At 39.5% G+C, this 23,313-nt stretch overlaps 1 long non-coding RNA gene across 3 annotated transcripts in view; it reads right to left on the bottom strand.

Moving 5' to 3' along the window:
• Positions 1–23,313, bottom strand: part of LOC131201369 (uncharacterized) — a 79,730-nt gene that overhangs the window by 8,452 nt on the left and 47,965 nt on the right. For 2 of the 3 annotated variants that reach the window (XR_009155827.1, XR_009155825.1), the window contains one exon: positions 10,805–14,753. The exons of the other annotated variant lie outside the window; for it this stretch is intronic. This is a non-coding gene — a long non-coding RNA (uncharacterized LOC131201369). Of the gene's footprint in view, positions 1–10,804; positions 14,754–23,313 lie in introns of those variants that run through there. 3 annotated transcript variants of the gene reach the window in all.

The following is a 23,313-nucleotide window of genomic DNA, read 5'->3' as shown; positions in this document are numbered from 1 at the left end:
TTAGCATGGGTTATTCTCACCCTAGGGGTTTGATTGCTCTCCAGAGATATTTTAAAGCAGACATCTCAGTTTCTACCCAAAACAACATCTTAGAGAATTGGCACTCACTACTCTCGCTTTCCTTCTATTCTAAATTTCCAATGTATCTGGAAAATTGAAGCAATAACATGTTGAGGACCAGGGAGATTCTGAAAGTAGGAGGAGAGAATGAATGAATTGTATATAGATTCAAACATTAATATGTCTAAATGGAAAATATATACAACAGTCCTAGCTTCTATGAGATACCTTTGTTTTCCAATTATCAATCAGCTTTTGCCTTGATTTGCTTGGCTCAAGTTATACATTTATTTTGGAAGTACTGTATATATTAGATATGTTATGTTATAGAATTTACCGCATCTTATTAAACTTTTCTTACTGGTGGCATTGAAATATTATAATCCAGTAAGTGAATGGTGCCGTATCCATGTTCAACTAGATGCCATACGTATTTATTTTGTACTGTTTTAATTGTTTTACACGTGTTCTTGTGTTCTATGATGTATGCCCAGAGTCACTTGTTGATAATAAAGGAAAGGGTGCGCAACTTGGGAGTTCTCCTGGATGAACGGCTGTCGTTTGAAGATCATTTGACGGCCGTCTCCAGGAGGGCCTTTCACCAGGTTCACCTGGTTCGCCAGTTGCGCCCCTTCCTTGATCGGGATGCCTTGTGCACAGTCACTCACACTCTTGTTACCTCGCGCTTGGATTATTGTAATGCTCTCTACATGGGGCTCCCCTTGAGGTGCACCCGGAGGCTTCAGTTAGTCCAGAACGCAGCTGCGTGGGTGATAAAGGGAGCTCCAGGTAGTTCCCATGTAACACCACTCCTGTGCAGACTGCACTGGCTGCCTATGGTCTTTCGGGTGCACTTCAAGGTTCTGGTTACTACCTTTAAAGCGCTCCATGGCTTAGGGCCTGGGTACTTACGGGACCGCCTACTGTTACCTCATGCCTCCCACCGACCCGTATGCTCACACAGAGAGGGACTTCTCAGGGTGCCGTCCGCCAAACAATGTCGGCTGGCGGCCCCCAGGGGAAGATCCTTCTCTGTGGGGGCTCCTACCCTCTGGAACGAACTTCCCCCTGGTTTACGTCAAATACCTGACCTTTGGACCTTCCGCTGCGAATTAAAAAGACATTTATTTATTCGCGTGGGGCTGGCTTAAATTTTTGTGGGTTTTAACTTTATATTATGAATTTTAATGGGTTTTTAGAATTTTAAATGTTTTAAAGTCTTAGGCCAATTGTGTAATAAGTTTTTTAATTCTTGTTTTAATTGTATATTGTATTGTTTGTTTTTATTTTGGCTGTACACCTCTGAGTCCTTTGGGAGAAGGGCGGTATAGAAATCGAATTAATAATAATAATAATAATAATAATAATAATAATAATAATAATAATAATAATAATAATAATAATAATAGTAGTAGTAGTAGTAGTAGTAGTAGTAGTAGTAGTAGTTTAATTTTTATATCGCCCTTCTCCCGAAGGACTCAGGGCGGTGAACAGGCAAAATAAAAACAACAATCAAATACATACAGAATAAAATATAATTTAAAAACTTATTCAAATTAGCCCAATCTAAAAATACTTTTAAAATCCCAAAATCCTAATTTAAAAATTTAAAACCCTAAAACAACTAAAATTCTATGCCAGTCCCACACAGATAAATAAATAGGTCTTAAGCTCGCGGCGAAAGGTCCGAAGGTCCGGAAGTTGGCAAAGTCCAGGGGGAAGCTCGTTCCATAGGTTAGGAGCCCCCACAGAGAAGGCCCTTCCCCTGGGGGCCACCAGCCGACATTGCTTGGCTGACGGTACCCTAAGTAGTCCCTCTCTGTGAGAGCGCACGGGTCGGTGGGAGGTAAACAGTGGCAGTAGGCGGTCCCGTAAGTAACCCGGTCCTAAGCCATGGAGCGCTTTAAAGGTGGTAACCAACACCTTGAAGTGCACCCGGAAGACCACAGGCAGCCAGTGCAGTCTGCGCAGGATTGGTGTTATATGGGAGGTCCAACCAGCTCCCTCTATCACCCGCGCAGCTGCATTCTGAACCAGCTGGAGCCTCCGGGTACTCTTCAAGGGGAGCCCCATGTAGAGAGCATTGCAGTAATCCAATGTTGAGATGTAGCTATAGAAATTAAATATGTAAAGCAAATAAATAAGAGTATTTTTGTATAGCACTACGAGTTCCTCTGTGAGGAAGATGGGCAGTTTCTCAATTTGATAAATAACACATAAAATCCAAAAGAAAGCAAGGCGCCTTGCATCTTGCCTGCTATTGTCCCCCCAAAAAACAGCAAAATAAAACAAATAAAATGGCTGCAAGCTCTCCCAATGAAATAACAAGAGCTGCCACCCTCTGCTTCTTAGCAGGACCACAAACACAGAAAGGAGAACAAGGCTGATGGAAAAGAAAGCACTAAAACCAAACCAAAAACAGGCTATTTCATAGGCAAAAGTAGCAGGAATTAGTACAAGGAAAAGGAAAAGGATAACCATGGAAGAAGCAAGCAGAAACCAAAAGTCAAATCAAACAGAAGGAAAGAAGATACTGAAGGTCTCTGGAAAGGGATGGAAAAGTTCTTCACAGGAAAATGGAAGCTACAGCTCCATACAAAGCAGCTAGTGGAAAAGTTTGGGTTTTCTTTCAACCCTGCAAGCTTGATTGATTTAGGATCAGAGGAAAGGGCAGAAAATAATGTATGCCCTTCGCCATTTCCCATAATATGAGGAAGACCTATCAATTTCTGAAATAACTCCCTCATACACCACAAATAGGCTGGCTACTCATGTGAGGTTAGGAAACCCAGCATCCAGGGACATATGCTCTAGAAATATATATAATATATTAATGTATATCAATAGAATAGAATAGAATAGAATAGAATAGAATAGAATAGAATAGAATAGAATAGAATAGAATAGAATAGAATAGAATAGATTTTTTTATTGGCCAAGTATGATTGGACACACAAGGAATTTGTCTTGGTGCATATGCTCTCAGTGTACATAAAAAGACAAGATACATTCATCAAGAATCATAAGGTACAACACTTAATGATAGTCATAGGGTACAAATAAGCAATCAGGAAACAATCAATATCAATATAAATCATAAGGATACAAGCGACAAAGTTACAGTCATACAGCCATAAGTGGGAGGAGATGGGTGATGGGAACAATGAGAAGATTAACAGTAGTGCAGACTTAGTAACTAGTTTGACAGTGTTGAGGGAATTATTTGTTTAGCAGAGTGATGGCGTTCTGGAAAAAACCGTTCTTGTGTCTAGTTGTTCTAGTGTGCAGTGCTCGATAGCGTTTTGAGGGTAGGGGTTGATTATAGTATTATATAACTATATAATATAGGAGTATATTAACATTATATTAATATATTAATTAGGATGGAATAGAATAGAATAGAATAGAATAGAATAGAATAGAATAGAATAGAATAGAATAGAATAGAATAGAATAGAATAGAATTATGCCCTTTCAGTTTAGGGGACAGAAATAATTCTACGATGCTTGCCCTCGTCTTTTAAAAAACTATATCTTTATGCCAGTGCCACAAGACAGCTTAAATTCTAGTATATTAGGAAATATATGATATCAAAGCAGACTTTCAGAAAGGGTTCATAGATTTGTTTTAATAACTCTCTTTAACAGTTGTAATGTCTTAATAATTTTTCCCTATGGTCAGACACAGCGAGGGCTCTATTGAAAGTATCTATGTGAAGTTTACATACAATGTATTTTTATATATGTACGTTTAATGCTAATCAAAAATGGCATTTTGATTTTTGTAGTCTCTTGGAATATCAATGATAGGAGGGCATAGGAGGACTAGAGGCAAAATATTACACTTTCTATGATCTTTACCAAAACGTCTTTATTTTTTAAGTCCTTAATCTGGATCTTACAGTTGCTTTTCCTTCTAGGAGGGAATAAAATGAATAGATGCCTAGAACTTACTCTGTGTTTGTCAAATACAAAATGTACTATATTAATAGTCTATATCGGCATTTCATAAAAAATCCATTCACCAACATTTTGTCATGGAGGAAAAAAATATCCATGTGCATGAGGGTTCCTGAAAAGAAGAATCGAATCTGAACAATGATTAGTGAAAAACAATATAATTTTCTGTTATAAACCAAAAGGATTTTTATTCACAGGAAATACTTTATAAAGTTAGACAAACATCTACCCAGCTATATCCTACTAGGAGAGAAAAAATATTTCTCTCAAAGCCTTTTCTCAGAGCTGCCATCACATTGTGATCTTTGGTGTGACCCAAAATGGGGAAATATTAAATGTACTCAGCATTTTTAATTATATATTTCTCTGACATTTGTTTTTCTCAAGTCTGTTGGACACCCTAGCACATGCATAATAAACACTAAGCTGCAATATCTGTACGTTGGAAGTGTAATATGTCAGAAGGGATAATGACTCATACGTTTTGTGATTGTTCCATGTTGACACCATTTCAGCTTAATATTCATAAAGCTATAAATAGACCATTAGGAAAAAATAAAAAAATAAAAAGCCAAAGATGTGAATGTGATGTTAAAATATGTCCCTCTATACTTATATCAAGGCATGAAAGACTTCGAAATTATCATGTGTGGGCAGATATTAGGAAGATCATTTTATTCAAGTGAAAAAAAACTCTAATTTAAATCCTGGGTGTAAGATACTTTTTCTGCATATGTACTAGCCTGTACTCCCAACACTGTGGAAAATCAAAAGACTCCCATTTGAAAAGCATTAATTCCGTTGTGTATGTATTTGCTATAACAGATATTCTTTTTTTGTTCGTTTGTTTGTTTGTTTTTGGTGTCTTCTGGTTTTTGAATTATCCTTTAAGTTTGTATTCTGGTTATTGTTTTTCTTTTCGTTATAAATTAAAGGCAATGTAAAATAATAAAAAGAAGAGAAAGAAAATAAGATGGTAAACTAAGATGGTGATCATGTTTCCCATGGCAACAATACATTACTGGAAATGTTTTCTTTCAGTCTTTCACAGTCAAAATGTCCTTGAGACCCCAAGTAGGTTGCAGTTGCACAAAAAGATAGCACAGCCAATGGCCATGTTAAGTAACACATTCCTAACTTCTGATTTCTCTTTCTCAAGCACAAGTTACTGATTCTGTGATCAGCTAAGAAACCAGGTTTAACTCTTTAGATCCATAATAGTGAAAGAGTTGTCAGACATAAATAGATTGGGTAAGTGTTCAACATTATAACGGCTAGAAATCATGAGTGACATATGGTATGTTAATTTTTAAGCAGTTAGCAAATAATCAGAAATAACATGAGACTATTCAAATAATCACATTGTTATGATTCAGAAATAAATGAATATGCCCATATTAATTTTGCCCTGGAACATGAAAAAAGTTCACCTATTCTATGAAGTAGAGTATAATCAAATTACATATTAAATATTTTTACCAGTGATGCGACAGGTTTGAAATAACAAAGCAATTTGCTATAAAATATGATATTTATAGGACTAGAATTCATTTAAAATTTGAAGCATGTTCTCATGTTCAATATCATGGATAGATTAAGCAGTACGGAAAAACTGTTGTTCTCTGTTAAAATCCCAGAAAAAAAAAGAAAGATGCCCATTTATAGCTCTCTAATTGCTTGAGAATTGGAACTTCAGTAATTCTGATAGAGTCAAAGAAGAGCAACAGAAATAGGCCTAAGGAAAACTTTAAAAATATTTTTCATCAGCATTTGGGGAGCCAAATAACAAAACCATAAACGAACTCATCATTATGGCTTTTGACCTGATTCTAGAGACCTATAGATTGGTTTATGCAACCGTAACATTTGCACAAAATTGTGCTGTAAAACAGAAAAATGTATTAAGTACAAACAAAATCCAAACATTAATTATGTACATTGCAAATCATTGGAAACTTTCCATGTTGGCAAATGTACATTTGTTTCAGTTCATGCTACTAGTTAGCCTGATAAGTCATCCTCATACCCTTTACTGTTGGAGCAGGGGTGAAATGCTCCCGGTTCAAACCAGATCTCCCAATCTGGTAGCTATCGTGGCAGGTGGTTTGGAGAACTGGTAGCAAGTCTCCGCCCACCTGCCCGGCTGTCGTTACTTCCTGGTTTTAAACAGGAAGCAATATGTTTTGTACCCTCTGTGCATTTGCAGAAAGGTGCGAGGCACTTCTGAACCAGTAAGGAAGGTAAGTAAATTTCACCCCTGCCTTGGAGTGATTTTATTTATTTTTATTTATTTATTTATTTTGTCACAACAATATATGTAAGTATCATACAAAAAGATTATATAGTATATAAACATATATATGAGTAAATATTAGGAGGTATAAGCATGTATATATATATATATAGGAAGAAGAAAAGAAAAACAATAGGACAGGAACGGTAGGCATGTTTGTGCGCTTATGCACGCCCCTTATGGTCCTCTTAGGAATGGGTTGAGGTCAATAGTAGAAAGTTTAAAATTTTAAAGTAAGAAAATTTTAAATTAAAAAAAGTAAAGAAAGTAGAAAATTTTAGCAGCTACCCCACACAGTATGTGGGCTAACATCATTCTTCTTGCAAAGAAACCTCTTCCAGATTTAATGTCAGGCACCAATCACTGCTCGACCTGCTTAGCACTTTTCCTAACCTTAAATTCCTGCACTGTTTCTCACTTCTGATATGCAACCAGTTGTTTCAAGTCTGCTTATTGAATATCTCTTTAGTTAGATCTCTACTTGAAGCCTTTGGATGCTCAGCTGTGCTGCCTGCTTGAAGCAAGCTTTACTACTTTCTGCTTTCCTAACCCAACGGCTCAAGATCCTGGACTTCTGTCTACAGAGTTCTCTCATACTCGAAGATTTTCTTCCTCCTGGGCTGTGAGCCGTTCCCAACTAAAACTTTCTATTTTTATGTTGTCAGCTTAAAACTCCTTTCCTTAGTGACTGTAATTAAAGCAGGGATAAATTTGAACACTTGAGTTTGTCACTGGAAATTGGAAACAGAATAAGGTTTCTGGCAGAAAGTGGCCTGCCCACTGTCTTCATGTTTGTGTTTAAGGGTATATCTTTGAGTGGGTGAAGCACAAAAGTCAAAATGGCAGCCATGACCACACATTTGAAACCCCACCTCTTTTTATATGTCCACACATGCAATGCCACATAAGAAAAAGGCAGAGCTTCATATAAGTACACCTGCTGTGTGGACTGTTTTGACACTACCATCCATATCCGTGATTACTCTGGCTGTGTTGTTGAATGGGAGCCCCCAAAGTTTGCTAGTCTTTCAGACTCAGTGTTCAGTATCTTTATAGGAGCAGCTTACAAATATATGGCTTTATCCAAGAGATGTGAGTTCTAGTCCCGCAGATTTCTTTAATTTTATTTTGTGAAAACTGGGAAGGACAGAAAGCAAAACAGGCATGTCAAAACTAAACCCATATCTCTTAAGGGATCATCTTCTTCCATATGTTCTTGTTTCGTTATCTCATTTGGTATGTCTCACATTTACCAAATAAAGATCAACGCTGTCAAATGTTTTTCTACCACAGAAAAGTCATCTATTATTTAGAAGATATTATTTAATGGCTTTTGTTGAAACATCTATGGTAATACACTGGAAATCACATAAAGGAACCACACAAATAGAAACTGATCTATCTATGGAGAAAATCTAAATAAGTTATATTAAGAGTATTATTAAGTAACAATCACAGACCATATCAGTCCAGCCTGATTATACACCTCAGCATATCAGGCATAAAACCTTGAATGCATGTGGATTAAGGTTACTCAGATTGTGTTGTTCTTTAAAATGTGTAAAGATCAAATACTATTACAAACAGCTAAAAAAGGGTTTCACTGAGTTTAGCAAAAAGTTTAAATAGCATTTGAAGCCAATGAAGAAAAACCAAACTTCTGTTATGTTTCTGAGTTGTTCCTGACAGAAAAATTAAAAGGGACTTTTTCTACTTTTTTAAGAACAACTTCAGATGCTCTGGTGATGGATTAGACCCAAAAAAAACAGAAAACGATTATTTTAATTTTTTTGTATTTTAATTTTTTTTTTAATTTCCCTCTATTTTTTAATGATACATTTCTAGTTGTTTTATAAGTTTATTTGCTACAAAGTTGATAATACTATTATACTGAATATTGAGGTATTGGAAAGGTGTTATATTTTATTTCTTGAAAGTGTTTAATAGAAAACTTAAGAGGATGAGTGAAGCAGAGTTTTGGAAGGCCCAAAGTATTTTTTTCCTGATTTTATATGATTCCATTTTGCCAGCTGCCAAAAAAAAATAAAAATTCAACTATTATTTTTATTAGAACTGACTCTGTATTGGAGGGGAAATAAAAATATCTACACCATCACCTTTGCCACCTGCAGTAGTTAAAATCAGTTGTAGAAAAGCTAATGCAGAAAGAAAAAGTTATATCTTTATTTTTTTTATAAAAAAAAAGCCTCAGACATCATCATTCTTCCAGTCCCCATTTTCACTATTATGAAAGTTAAAATGAGATTATAATAACATTCTTTTCTTTTAATCTGTTCATCTTCAAGAACAATGTTTAGCAGCGTCTCCTCGTCCTTTCCCTTCCTGTTTCCCCTTGATCGTGATGATGTTCAATCTATCCAATAAATGCTTTTTCCACTAAAAGCCAATCAGGCACACCTGACAGCAGAAGGCCTCTTATTAGCATCCTGGCAGCCAGCTATGAAAGAGTGTCTTTAGGTTAATAATCACTTATAGAAGAGCATCAGGACTTCACAGAGAACACCTGGGAAGCTTCCTCTATCCAAAAGGAAGGCAGGGACAGAAATTAAGGGAGATCACTGACAGATCTTGTTCTTCAAGAAATGAAAATCCATATAAAAGCATCCTGAAATTAAAAAAAAAAAAGTCCTGGTGTTTATTGTTGCAAAGCCTTTGAAATAAAATTCAGGGAAAGCCTACTTAAAATTCATGGCCTGATGGTAAAGCAATTTTAAAGCATTTTTCATGGTTCAATAAAAGAGTCCTCCAGGTCTGTTTCCTAATTGTTGCCTCACCAGGAAAAGCAGATGAGTCTTCTCTGGTGGAATTCTGATAATTGGATAAGAACAAATGACAGCTGGTTGAACCTGTCTATCTCCATGCTACTGAAAAGATCAGGAGGCATAATAATTATTCCAACGGACTTCACTGGAGGTTTGCATGCATCATTTTACTGTGAATTTGACAACATTAAGGCCACCTTTGAAAAACCGAAGAACAACAGTGTTATTTTCACCATGAGCATATTGCAAGATCTCTTTGTAGTATATACAATTAGCAGAAGAGAAATCTCTGGCTTTATTTCCTCCCCTATGGAATAAGATGAGAGCTTCTGTCAAATTCATCTCATCACAAAATTTGGTATCTGACAATTTAGTTTTATGAACTGTAGGAGCTTGAATCAAACAAGTGAATGTTAAGAGATCTATGGCAGCCTTCTCAGAATTAAAGATGATGTCATCAGAAAGAAATGCTCCCCTCTTGAAGCTATTCTCCATCCCACCTTTTTTATGAACTTTTGAAATGAGGAAAAAAAGTCCAACAACTCTTGGTATAGAAACCATTTGGTTCCATGGATCTGTGGCTTGCAAATTCCCTGACTCAGGGTGATCTCCTGAACTCACAACTTCTGTTGGAACAACAAATAAGGTCATGAAAGACTTTGTGGTTTGTCTTTTTGTATCCTTTCCTGGACCAGGAAGCACTGAAAATTCATACCTTTGACACATTTCACGCAAACTATGTAATTCACTTTACACGGGGCTGCCCTTGAAGACTGAATTAATAGAATAACATATTTTTAATGACAGTTGTAGTAGTTGTTAGTCAGATTTCCTGACCTAATTTAAGGATAAGGTAAAGTTTCCCCTCGCACATATGTGCTAGATGTTCCCGACTCCAGGGGGTGTGCTCATCTCCGTTTAAAGCTGAAGAGCCAGTGCTGTCCGAAGACGTCTCCATGGTCATGTGGCCAGCATGCCTAATTGCCAAAGGCACACGGAACGCTGTTACCTTCCCACCAAAGGTGGTCCTTATTTTTCTACTTGCATTATTTACCTGCTTTCGAACTACTAGGTTGGCAGAAGCTGGGATAAGTAATGGGAGCTCACCCCATTATACGGAACTAGGGATTCGAACCGCTGAACTGCCAACCTTTCGATCAACAAGCTCAACATCTTACCCACTGAGCCAACACATCCCTCAATTCAAGGATAGCTACTTATTAAACCTATGTTTTGAGTCTCTATTTGTTCCAGCAAAGAAAGAGTATTATGGATGCTCTCCCTGCAAGAAACTGAAAGGCCAGGACCACGAAAATGACTAGAAAAGCATGTATACAAAGTCATTTGATGTCAGGTTTTAAGAAATTTAATTGTGTGTGCAAGGTAGTTAGTTTTGTGTGCAAGGTAATTGTGTATGCGAGGTGTGTGCATGTAGTTAAATAACAGTATAGAACAGGAATGTTAAACTTGGCTTTATTGAGGACCACATCAGGGCTTTATTTGACCTCATGGGGCCGGAGTGGGTGTAGCCAGGGTGTGGCTAGCTCAGCATAACTCGTGTTGAAGGTGCATGTAGTGTCCCAAGAGCTCTACCAGAGAAAACGGGCTCCCGAGCTCCATTTTCAGCTACGACAGCCTCCTGCAACCCTCTGCCAGTGAAAATGGTGCTCGGGAGGGCCACACATGGAGTTCCATTTTCACTGGCAGAGGCACCATGGACCGGTCCTTCATTGTTTCTAGGCCAGATCTAAGCACCCCATGGGCCTGATCCAGCCCCTAGGCCTTGAGTTTGACACCCATGGTATAGAAGAACAAAATTGAAATTATACTTTACAAAAACTCAGATCAGACATTCTTATTCTAGAACAACATATATGAATTCTGAGCTTCCAAGAATTATAAGAACCAAGACCATCTGTACACACAAGAGACAAATAAATAGATGAGGGTGAACCTGATATGTCAAGAACAAGAAAATTGCCAAACTAAGTATAAAATGAATTCTCAAATTTTACCAAACCATGACCACTTTTCTCCAAGTAATAATTTCATCAGGATAAGATTGGACAAGACATAAGTAAACCATTTACATTTAATAATGAATTGTTATGGGCATACTAAATAAATAGAATGACAGAATTGGTATACAATTTAAAACATTGAACTTCGCTAAGGTGTGTATTTCTACAGACAATCCAAAAAGTACAAATCTATTACTGTATTCCACATTGATGGAGAAACAAAAGTATTTACATAAGATGAACTCAAAAAATGGTGAACAATCTTAATGGTTGGCACTATCAGATAATAGTGTACCATGTGAACAAAGTTGTTTCTTGCTTCAAAAATGAATCTGTCACCCATACAGAACCAGTTTTATGCAATGGTTAAGTGGATGGTTAAAGTATGAGGCTAGAAAGCTGGAAACCATGAGTTCAAATTCTGCCTTAGTCATGAAAACCATCTGGCTAACCTTGGACCAATCATTCTCTCTCTCAGCCCAGCCCACCTCACAGGATTGTTGTTGTGGAAAAAATAAGAGGAAGAGATTCACCACTTGGAGCTATTTGTAAAAATAATAATGGTGGGATACAAATAAATACATTTCTGTATTGAAATCCCAACTCACCAAATACATTACACCGTCATCCAAGCAAATTACAAATACTTTTATCAATATTTTGAAATACCGGTAGATTTTGAACCATAATCATTCATCATTAAACCATAATAAAGAGATATGAAACACTTTTTAAAAGTTCATTTCAAAATAAGTTTCTGTAACATAAAAATAATTCAAAAGATGCAGAATGGTTGGTGGCTTATTAGAGGGGGAAAAAAGGCAAGAGGGAACCAGTTTATAAACTTACTAATATTCAAAAGTCTGAGCAAAATTATCATGCCTGGAGCAATTAAAAGAAATTCAACCTTCTTCATAGTTGCTAATGATGCTTGTGGAGGTGACAATCCACAGCTTAAAAATCTCTCCTATAAAGGATTGAACTCCCGTTGCCTTTGACAATTGCTTTTTAATACCGGTATCTCAAGATGTTCAATCTTTTTGCACTAGTTGCATTTCCATAATTTACTTGCCCTTGTGGTCAATTGGTGCTTTCTGACATATGCTAATAAAATACTTGCTATTTGTTGTACTTTGTGCTGATGAAGGGGTGTTCTAAAAATGGAACAAACAAACAAATAATGAATTCCTGTTTCATTAATTGACAAATGTAATACTTTGGGAAGTAGAAGTTATAGCTGGCCACTTCAGTCTGTAACATAATTGAAAAAGCAAATTTTCCACTTTGTCAACTGGAAAAACTATCTGACAGAAATATTACCATCAAGAATCATTACTCTTTTGATTGCATTTACAATTAAATGAATGGGATGGGAAGAAAGCTGTTTCCTAGGTATAATACTCAATGTAAAGTTTTTATTTTGTTTTGGCCAAAAAGATTGTGCACAGAATGGTCTCCCATCATAACATAGTCTGTATTTTTACAGAGCAGGAAGTCTGGTTATTTGATTCAGCAGGGGAAAATAAGCACACACCTCCACTGGTGATTGCAGAGGACCTGCAATTGGGTAACTAATCTGCAATTTATTGTTCCCCAGTGGCAAAGGCCCCAGAAAAAGTTCAGAGTGATGAAAGAAATTAACCAAATAGCTCTGTAAGAGGAAGGATATACTAGAAGGTTAATGCAAAAGTTTTGCAAAGTTCAGAAAAAGAGCAAATTGGCTTGAGAGAGAGGTTAGTGACTTAAAGGTTAAGGTCATAAAGCTGAGGAATTCTCTTGATTTATTATCAACTGAACATCACAAATGTAAATTCTCAGTAATTACGTGGGGTTATTCTACATTGTAGGACATTGATAAAATATTTTAAAATTCTATTGATTTGAACTGAAGTGGCATCAAATAAGCACATTTTCTAAGGATTTTTGGCACTCTTATATGCCGAAGTAAAGTCTGTATGGGATCCGTGTTCATAAACTTCTCAGTTCCTCACTCTCCAGTTGCTCTAGAAAAATGATCTCTATAGGATATTGAAGGCTGGAATTCACAGAGTACAAACATTTATCACCTACAGCATTGAGCTGTCAGTTGCAGGGGCTTAGTGGTGTCTCAGGATCTGCACTGTCTTCTAAACAAAGCTCAGTATTTTACTGCAATGATAATATAATGCTAGTGTCGTGTCCCACCCCCCACTCTGACGAACGAGTCAAGGAAGTCCGTGGCAAACTTGGCAACGAAGCCTCTGCAGCTTGTGAAGTCCCTTCGAGGTTTATCAGGGCAGGCAGGAGTCCAAGTTGTGACTTCAGCGATAGGGTCCGGTATCAGCAAACTCAATAAGACTTTGCTTGACTCAAGGTTGGAATGCCAAAAGCAGGTCCTTTATATAGGCTGGGGTGTGGCTCCATGACTCAGCATTTATCCAGGCTTGCCCCTCCCTTCCTTCTGCTGGCGTCGCCTCTCAGATCTCCGGAAGCGAGGATCCTCCCACTTTGAATTGTCTTCTGCTGTTTGGGAAAGGGAGGGGTCAGAAGGAGTAGGCCCAAGCAATTCCATACGGCCGTATGGAGTGAGGTTTATCGGGCTTGTTTGTTCACTCCTGGAATCCTCTCCGGGCATGGGGCCAGGGCCGGGGGCTGGAGGCATGACAGGCCGTTCATCTTCATTATCAGACTCAGAGTCTGATAACAGGCCCGGTTGGCGATGGGAGGGGCCCGGCTGAGGAGAGGAGGAAGGACGAGTCACAACAGCTAGCAAGATTGTATTCTGCATATTTAGAACAAGAATGGGCACATGAGTCTCCATGGAATAAACATGGGATAAAATGTACGTGTTGACATCATACCATAATATAATTTGACATATCTACTTGTATCATTCATTACATAATTGCAATTTTTGTGCGGTTAATATCCTTGAATATTGTCGTTGCTATCATTGCAGATACTGCTTATGCGGACGCTGTTGAAAGAGCCCCTTTTTTTTCCATTGAGAGTTTTACAGCCTCTGCAGAGACTATTACCTGGGACATATGCAGACAGAACAGGAATAAAATTTGGCTGTCTTCCTTCTCCTCCACTGTTCTCCCAATTGGACATGATTTTTTTATATGTGTTGTTTTCTTTGAAATGTAAGCCCCCACAGTCGTCAAGAAGTTGGGCAGCCTCAAAATGTGACTAGTAATAGCAAGTGCTATGGGTGTCAACATTAAAAAATGGCTTATGAGGTAGGCAAAATGGTGCCACCGTCCCTAGAAGTAATACATTCCTTTGAAATTTAGTTATTCCCACTAGGCTGCTTGTTGAAAAATGGAGATCTTGTTGATATCAGAAGGTTGGGTAGAGATATGAAGCTTCTTATCTGTTTATCCAACTCTTGATCATCTTTACTGACATCAGCCACTATAAGATTCTCCTCAGGGTTATGGGAAATCATTGGCACCTATAGGCAGGAAGGATTGTTTCCCGACACTAAAAAAGGCTCCAAAATATTTTTTAAAATCACCATAGAATAACTTTAAAATAAATATATAGGCTACTTAACTTTCTCTTCCAAGTTCAGCTATTTCTTCTGCATGTCCCTCTAGATCAGGCCTGCATTTTGGTACTTTGAAAATAATCATGGGGCACAAAGGAATAGTTCTGAGGAGAAACAAATGTTTATTACTAAAAAAAATGAAGAATATGACACTGCTGTTTATTTAAGAACAACAATGTGATATGATGCAACTTTTCTCAACAAGGTTTTGTATAGTGGGGTTAAGTAAGAGGTCAATATTCTTAAAGATGTGTTGCAAATGTTCACTAGTGATGGAAAAACACTGTTCTTGTTCAGGACTGAAAATATTTATTCCTGTATATATGGGCTTACAAAAAAGGTTTCTAAGTACTTTCAATGAGCTTTTTAATTTCTTTTCTTTCTCTATAAATTTGTAAAAGTCAATCAAACTGCTTTCCTTAAATTCTGTTTTATGAGTTTCCAGACATTGCAGTTCAACTATTTCTATTTGGAAATCTAGCAATATTTCTTCTGGATCTGCAGAAAATGAATTTTTAGTTATTTAAATGTCTTCTTTGTCGGTCAAAGGAAATCTTTTGTCAATTTCTTCAGTTTGAAAGCTAATGTGCTCTTCATTTTTTTTCCCTAGCTCAGTCCACTTACATTAAAGAATATGTTGAGAACAAATAGGAAAGTGACCCAGTTCTTTCTTGAATTGTCTCTTACAATTTCATTTTAAATGCTGTTATTGAACTATACATTTTAAAAATTATTTGCTGTTTTGTTGAAGCTGAAGATTCAGCTTATTTAGATGAGTACTGACACTGCAAAAGAAAAGAAGGTCACAGTTCCATCCGTCATCTTTGAACTTTTCGAATGTTCTTGATTCATTTGCAAGAATTTTGTTACTTTTGTCTTTTAACAGAATAACAGTGTTGGAAGGCAGTTTGGAAGTCTTCTAGTCCAATCTCCTTCTCAAGCAGGAAATTATAACATTTCAGACAAATGATTGTCTAATCTCTTCTTAATAATCTCCAGTGTTGGAGCAACCTCTGAAGGCAAGTCATTCCACTGATTAATTGTTCTCACTATCAGGAAGTTTCTCCTTAGTTCTATGTTGGTTTTTCCTTGATCAGTTTCCATCCATTGCTTCTTGTTCTGCCTTCTGGTGCATTGGAAAAGCATGTCCTTGATTCAACATTACTTCTGTGTAATAAATTAACTCATTACATTCAAGGTTTGATTCTTGAAGACATGTGTGGAATGTTTTGTGTGTTAGTCCACTTCTGCAGAAATAATTAACAATGGAGAAAACTACTGGCATCACACAATCAAATTTTATAACTTTACTATAAATTCAGAAATGAATAATGCAATGCTGTTTGTCTATTTCTCATCTGATGTAGTCTCTCCAACCTTTTTGTATTTTACAACTGATGTCCCATCAGTGCCAATAGCCATCAAATTCCTGAGCTCAAGATTCAATGTTTGTTTGCTTATTTGTTTATCTAAGACATTTATGTAATTCATCTCACACTGTGTTCCAATTGTGGGGCCAGTTATAGAATACAATCAAGCTCCTTGGTGATTTCAAAATTTGTAGTACTTCCTCTTACAAAGGTGATTAATTGTAAAGTGACCTTAAAATATGAAAGCATACTTATCAGTTATACATTCATCTACATTCAATGAATAAAACAGATATTATTTAGATTTCTCAGCTATTGATTACTAAGAGTGGAAGAAATGTCAGCAAATCCTTCAATGGTCATTTAAGAAATACTAATATTATCTAATATTTTCTTTTCTGGGCCTATAAAAGACACAATGATCTGAATAAACTTCTTTAAAAATTCCTTTCTGTAAAATATATTTGCCAATAGCAATTTTTCTTGCAATTTTAAAGCTCACTTTAGAAGCTGTTTCATTTTTGCAGCTTATATTCTTAAAAACCTATTGATCTCTAGTGACATTTTTCTGTAAACTAGTAACTTTAATTTTTTTCTCATTATAGTCTAATTTAGCAAGGGCATGATGTTTTGTCTCAAAATGTCACCGAAGATTATATTCTTTGGGACACTTGAGATTTAATGATACACAGGATACATGATTTTATCTTTCAATTGAGAAAAAAAAATGTCTATCCTGCATTAAAAACTCTGTGTTCTGAGTTAGTTTTTTCCCCTCTTATTTTCATTCACGGTATCTATTGGTTTATGATATAAAAAGAAATATTCAGTTAAGATTTCATTTTTAAAGAATAGTTTATCTTTGTGAAGCCCATGGATGTACAATAGTACAAAAAATATAATGTAAAAAACTTAATACATAGCATAATTAATAATCACACATTAAGATAGAAAAAAATACTTTATAATGAACAGATAAGATGTAAAAAGTAAATATCTATCTTTGTGAAAAATCAGTTAAATAATATAAAGCTACACTCACATAGCTAAGTTATTAACTCCTCTGGGTACATTGGGTTTTTCTGGTCCTACCTTATAGTCAATGTTTTAAAGAAAATAAAAATGTTTTAAAGTTTTGAAAATGCTATTCTACCCACCACCAAATAATGCTGGCAATGTTTTTCCCTTTGAGCTAGCTATTGAAATAATATAATTTAATCAACTGAAATAAATGGCACAGCACCTGTTTGAAAAATTATCTTGATGTCTTTCATCTCAATAGAGTTCAACTGTATATTTATCAGATGTGCAACATATGAAAAGGATTAAAGTCCAGATTGAGCCTCGCTTTCTATAAAAATCTAATGTGCTGTTTAAATTCAGAAAAAAGAGGGGGGGAGAGAAAGTTAAAGGAATCATCATGGTTGTTTCTGCCTTAGGCTTGTAGCCAAGGCCATCCTCTCTAAAAGAAAACAGCTTTCTGAACAACATTGAACAGCCTTCTCTCACCCTCTTGAAGTAGAAACTGGGTTTTGCAGGGAAGGTTGAACTAGCAGCCATCCAAGAGTTCTATTCTTCTTTTACTAAACTGTCACCCATTTAACAATGGTTTATTAAATAAACTGTTATGGAATGGATTTGTTCAGCAAACAGAGCCACAGACTATGGTTTATAAACTTTTATTGCCTGGTTGCATAACACTCATCAAACCAAAGTCGAACAAGGCTTATTTATCAGCAGTTCAGCATCTAGCAGCGTGGTGGCAGCGATGGAGCTGGCAGTGCTGGTAAGGCCTGGAGACTCAAGGCAGCTGGCAGTGCTGGTAAGGCCTGGAGACTCAAGGCAGCATATTTTTACAAAAGAACAGGCAACAGCAGTGGATCCTTTGTACTGGAAGGGTGCTTGGACACAGGGTATTCGTTATTTTCAAAAGACACAGGGCAACTACGTAAGGTTGCTTAAAGGGCAGTGTTCAGCCTGTGAGCTGTATGTTGTGCACATCTGATCTATAGGAACATTATCCGATTGACTAAATCTTCTTCCAGCCATTCATAGTTTGATTCCCTGCTGCTGCAGATACCCCCCAACTCTCCAGCAATCTTTTTCCCAACCTAGCCAGAGTGATCCAGGATGGCACTAGATTTCTCTCAGCTCTCTAACCTGGGAGAATCATGAACTCTCCCACCTAGTGCTGACTGAAGTCACAGTACAACAAGGAACAGAATGATGTGTTTTTCGCCTTATGAGGAGCTGGCGATCTGGCGTTAGAAGAATGACTCTGTTGCCATGAACAAATCACCAACATGTCAGTTTTAGACTGATGGCTGAGGTAAAAAAATCTGCAGGGGTGAAGGACCTGTTGTGTCTCACTCGCTTTCCCCGCAGCCGGGCCCCTCTTATCTCCTTCCGAACGCTGAGGAATGTCCTGGCATGCCTCCAGGCCCCAGCCCTGGCACCATGCCCAGACAGGCCTGTTAAGTTTGGGCAATCACGAGGCAGGAGACCAGGGTAGTGACAACAGCTCTTTAATATACAGTGAACCCAGCAACCTGGGCTGGGGCAAACCTCTCTTATATACAATTCGGCCGGTGGCCTCAACCAATCAGCAACGTGCTGATTCCCGCCAAAACTTTCAAAGATACATTACACTCCTTCCCTCCCAGAAAACACTTTACTCATTATTTGCATACATTTAGCATAATATTACTCTACGTAGTCACGCAGGTACGCTGGGCGTTTCCTAACTCTCCCGGACCTGCGCAGTTCATTATCTGGGAGTGAGTCGAGCTGACGGGAGGGACTGCTCGTTCCTCTCAGCTCCTCCTCCGGGCCATCCGGCCTTGGATTACTTGCCGAGTCGTGCCCGCTGTCCTCAGGAAGGACCGGATAGTGTCGCTGGACCTCGTCTGAGCCAGATAAGTCCCCCGTTTTTTCTCGGCTTGCGTCAGCTGCGGGTTCAATCAATGAGTAGTCAGGGCCCGTCACATCTATCTCTGGTCTAGTGTTAATTCTATTTCTTAGCTGATCTATGTGGCGTCTCCACACCCGGCCGTCCTCCATCCCCACGAGGTACGACTTGGGGCCCGTGGTGTCTATGATTGTTCCCTTTAGCCAGTTTGGACCATCACCGTAATTGTGTGCCCACACATAGCTCCCTATGGCCAGTTCTCTTGTTTTGCCTGGTGTTGGTTTGTACCCGTCTGGCGTGTAATTCGGGTTTAACCGGTCTAATGGGCATCTTAGTTTTCGACCCATCAGCAGTTCTGCTGGGCTGCGGCCAGTGGCCACACAAGGGGTTCTGTGTTGTACCGTTAGGAATGCGTCGATTTGTGATTGCCAATCACCTGTGCCACCTCTGGACAGTCCCTCTTTCGCGCTCCGGATGAAACGTTCAGCAAGGCCGTTCGTCGCAGGGTGGAAAGGCGCCGAGAGGGCATGTCGGATGCCCTCCTCGGCCAAGTACCCCTCAAAAAGTGTCGCCGTGAACTGTGGCCCATTGTCTGACACTAGAGTGTCCGGTAACCCGTGCGTTGCGAAAAGGTGCCTTAGTGCTGAAATGACAGCTTCAGCGGTTGTGGATTTCATCAGGATGATCTCCAACCATTTGGAGAATGCATCCACCACTATTAGAAATGTTTGGCCGTGGAAGGGGCCGGCGAAGTCTATATGTATACGGGACCATGGGCCTTGGGGTTTCTCCCACTCCCGGATTGGGGCCGTAGGTGGTAGTGGTCTGGACTCCTGACACACTTGGCATCTGCCAACCTTGTCGCTAATCTCTTTGTCCATTAGGGGCCACCACACATAGCTCCTAGCTAACCCCTTCATTCTCACGATCCCAGGGTGACCTTCGTGCAGAAGTTCCAGAACTTTTCCCCTCAGTTTCTCTGGAACAACCACCCTATCCCCCCAGAGCAGGCAACCCCCTTGCACTGATAATTCCCCGCTTTTCTTGACAAATTCTTTGAATCGCTTGCCGCGGCCACCCTCTTGGACCCAACCAATTACAGTTCTCAAAGTAATGTCCCGGTATGACGCCCGAGCCACCTCCTTAGACGTGACTGGGCCAGAGTCCAGAGAGTCAATTAACAGTATGGGCGTCCCCGGAGTGGGGTCCTCGATCGCCCCTGGCAGTGGGCATCTGCTTAATGCGTCCGCATGCCCCAACTCCTTTCCTGGCCGATGTCGCAGTTTATAGGAGTAGGCGGCTAAAAAGATAGTCCATCGGGTCAATCGGGGCGAGAGTGCCACAGGCGTTGGGCGGTCGCCAGCCAGTAACCCTAACAGTGGTCTGTGGTCTGTAACAATTTCAAAGTCTCTACCAAAAACGTATTCGTGAAACTTTTTTACTCCTGAGACTATAGCTAGGGCTTCCCTATCCAACTGGCTATAGTTCCTCTCTGCAGAGGACATTGTTCTGGAGTAGAAGGCAATTGGGGCTTCTGTGCCATTTGGAAGCCTGTGGCTGAGCACAGCCCCCACCCCGTAGGGGGAAGCATCGCAAACTAATACCAAGGGCATTGTGCTATGATACTGGATCAGTAAACTATCGCTCGAGAGTAGGTTTTTTACTGCCTCGAAAGCCCTAGCTTCCGTCTTTCCCCAGGACCAAACAGCATTCTTTCCCAGTAACTTATGTAGCGGCTCGGCAACGGTTGCCTTATTTTTCAAAAAGACCGCGTAAAAGTTCGCTAGACCCAGGAATGCCTGTAGCTCTGTTTTGTTTTTGGGCGCTGGAGCCTTTCTTATTGCCTTGACCTTGCTCTCAGTGGGGTGAATTCCGTCCTTGTCTATTCTGTAGCCCAAGAACTCTACGGATTCTACCCCTATTTGGCATTTGTTCTCTTTAACTTTTAAACCGGCTGACCGGAAAATGCCCAAAACTTTTCTCAAACGCTCCCCCAATTCGTCTAAATTTTCGGCTGACACCAATACATCATCAAAATAGGGGACCACCCCCGGGAGCCCTTGCAGAAGTCGCTCCATTAAGTTTTGAAATAGACCCGGTGCCACACTCACCCCAAACTGTAACCGGGTACACTTGAAAGCACCTTTGTGAGTCACAATTGTCTGGGCTTCGGCTGTGTTGGCGTCTACGGGCAGTTGTTGATAGGCTTGGGCCAAATCTAATTTGGCAAAAATGTGCCCTTGCCCCAGCGAGTGCAGCAAGTGTTGCACCACTGGAACCGGTAAGCGCTTTTTGCAAGGCTTTGTTTAAGGTCGCCTTGTAGTCAGCGCAAATTCTAACTGACCCATCTGGTTTTACTGGGGTGACGATTGGCGTCTCCCATTTGCATGATCGACTGGCACTAGTATCCCTGACTGACTAGTTTGTCTATTTCCCGGTCAATCTTGGGTTTAAGGGCAAAGGACCCTCCTCGCTTTTAACCGTATGGGGGCTACCTGAGGATCTAAGTTGAAAGAAATAGGGGTCCCCTTGTACTTGCCCAGGCAGTCTTTGAAAACATCTTCGAATTCTTCCATGAGGGCGTCCTTTAGGTTAAAGTCGTTTCTGTAGATGCCAGTCACTCCCATGCCCAATGCTCGAAACCAGTCTAGTCCCAACAAGCTTGGCAGGGTCCCCTCGACTATTGTGATGGGCAGGTTTTTCTTGTGTGGTCCGTACTCGACGCGGACGGATGTTGCCCCTCGAACAGGGATGCGATTCCCTTGGTAGTCTTGAACTTTTAGCCGCTGTGCTCGCAGTTTGCGCTTGGCGATGTTCGGCAAAGCTTTCGCAAAAGTGTCCCAGGACATGATTGTGATCGCTGACCCTGTGTCCACCTCCAGTCTGCACGGCACTCCTTCGATTTTCGGTTTTGTGAAGATTTTCTTCTCTACCCGGGTCGCTGCACGACCCACTATCACGGTCGTTCGATTTGATTTCGCGCCCTTTTTGTTTTGACCAATCACGGGTCGCCTTGCCGATCCCGCGCTCTGATTGGTTGGTTTGAATTTTTGGCGGGAAGGTTGGGGAGCTCGACAGACTTGAACCAGGTGCCCCTTCTTCTCGCACCGCCGACATGTAGCGTCCTTGAACTTGCATTGTTGACGCTGGTGTTGCCCTCCGCAACTTCCGCATTCATCTCGGTCTTCTTTTTTCGGTCTCCCGGTGTGGAAAACTCCGTCCTCATCCTCGCCGTCTGATTCGGTCTGGATTTCTTCGTTGTGGACCGGAGTTGATTTCGCGCTCGCCATTGGTGTGAGCGGCTTTTGTAGGGTTTCCGCTGCTTGGGTGGACATCTCATGAGCTCTAGCTTCGTCCAGAGCGTTTGCCAGCGTTAGGTTGCTCTTAGATAGCAGCCGCCTCCGCAAACGAATGTCCCTGACCCCACGGATGAGTTGCTCCAACAGTTCCTCATCCAAATCTCGGTACCCACAATATTTAGAGGCTTTTCTTAGGGCGGCCATGTAATCGCTGATGGACTCGCCCTCTTGCTGTCTGCGCTCGCCAAATTCAAAACGTTGCACGTATTTGGACGGTGTTGGCGCGAAATGGTTCTTCAGTAGGTTCTGCAGAGTTTGTGAAGCCCATGGATGTACAATAGTACAAAAATATAATGTAAAAACTTAATACATAGCATAATTAATAATCACACATTAAGATAGAAAAAATACTTTATAATGAACAGATAAGATGTAAAAAGTAAATATCTATCTTTGTGAAAATCAGTTAAAATAATATAAAGCTACACTCACATAGCTAAGTTATTAACTCCTCTGGGTACATTGGGTTTTTCTGGTCCTACCTTATAGTCAATGTTTTAAAGAAAATAACTCTAAAATGAACTCTAACTTTGCAAGGAATTAATTATGTGCTAGTCATTCCTGGCCCACAATTAACCTTATCTATAAAAATCCTATTGTTAAAGTTAAAGATAAAGATAAAGGTAAAGGTAAAGGTTCCTCTTGCACATATGTGCTAGTTGTTCCCAACTCTAGCCGGCATGACTAAACGCCAAAGGAACACAGAGTGCTGTTATCTTCCCAGCAAAGGTGGTCCCTATTTTTCTACTTGCATTTTTTATGTGCTTTCGAACTGCTAGGTTGGCAGAAGCTGGGACAAGTAATGGGAGCTCACCCTGTTATGCGGCACTAGGGATTCAAACCGCTGAACTGCCGACTTTCGATCAACAAGCTTAACGTCTTAGCCACTGAGCCACCACATCCCTTATCCTATCATTACATGCCATCAAATCTTTCTTGACCCCTGGTGCTTATCTCTGGCTTGATCTGTCCCTGATGAAAATCTGCAACTATTCTTGGATAGTCCGTCCAGGATGTACTTTGTTGC

The sequence above is a fragment of the Ahaetulla prasina genome, chromosome 1, assembly GCF_028640845.1.
Source record: "Ahaetulla prasina isolate Xishuangbanna chromosome 1, ASM2864084v1, whole genome shotgun sequence".
Classification (NCBI taxonomy): Eukaryota; Metazoa; Chordata; class Lepidosauria; order Squamata; family Colubridae; genus Ahaetulla; species Ahaetulla prasina.
The sequence above is the reverse complement of the archived record's forward strand: the minus strand, read 5'-3'. Positions and strand labels throughout refer to the sequence as shown.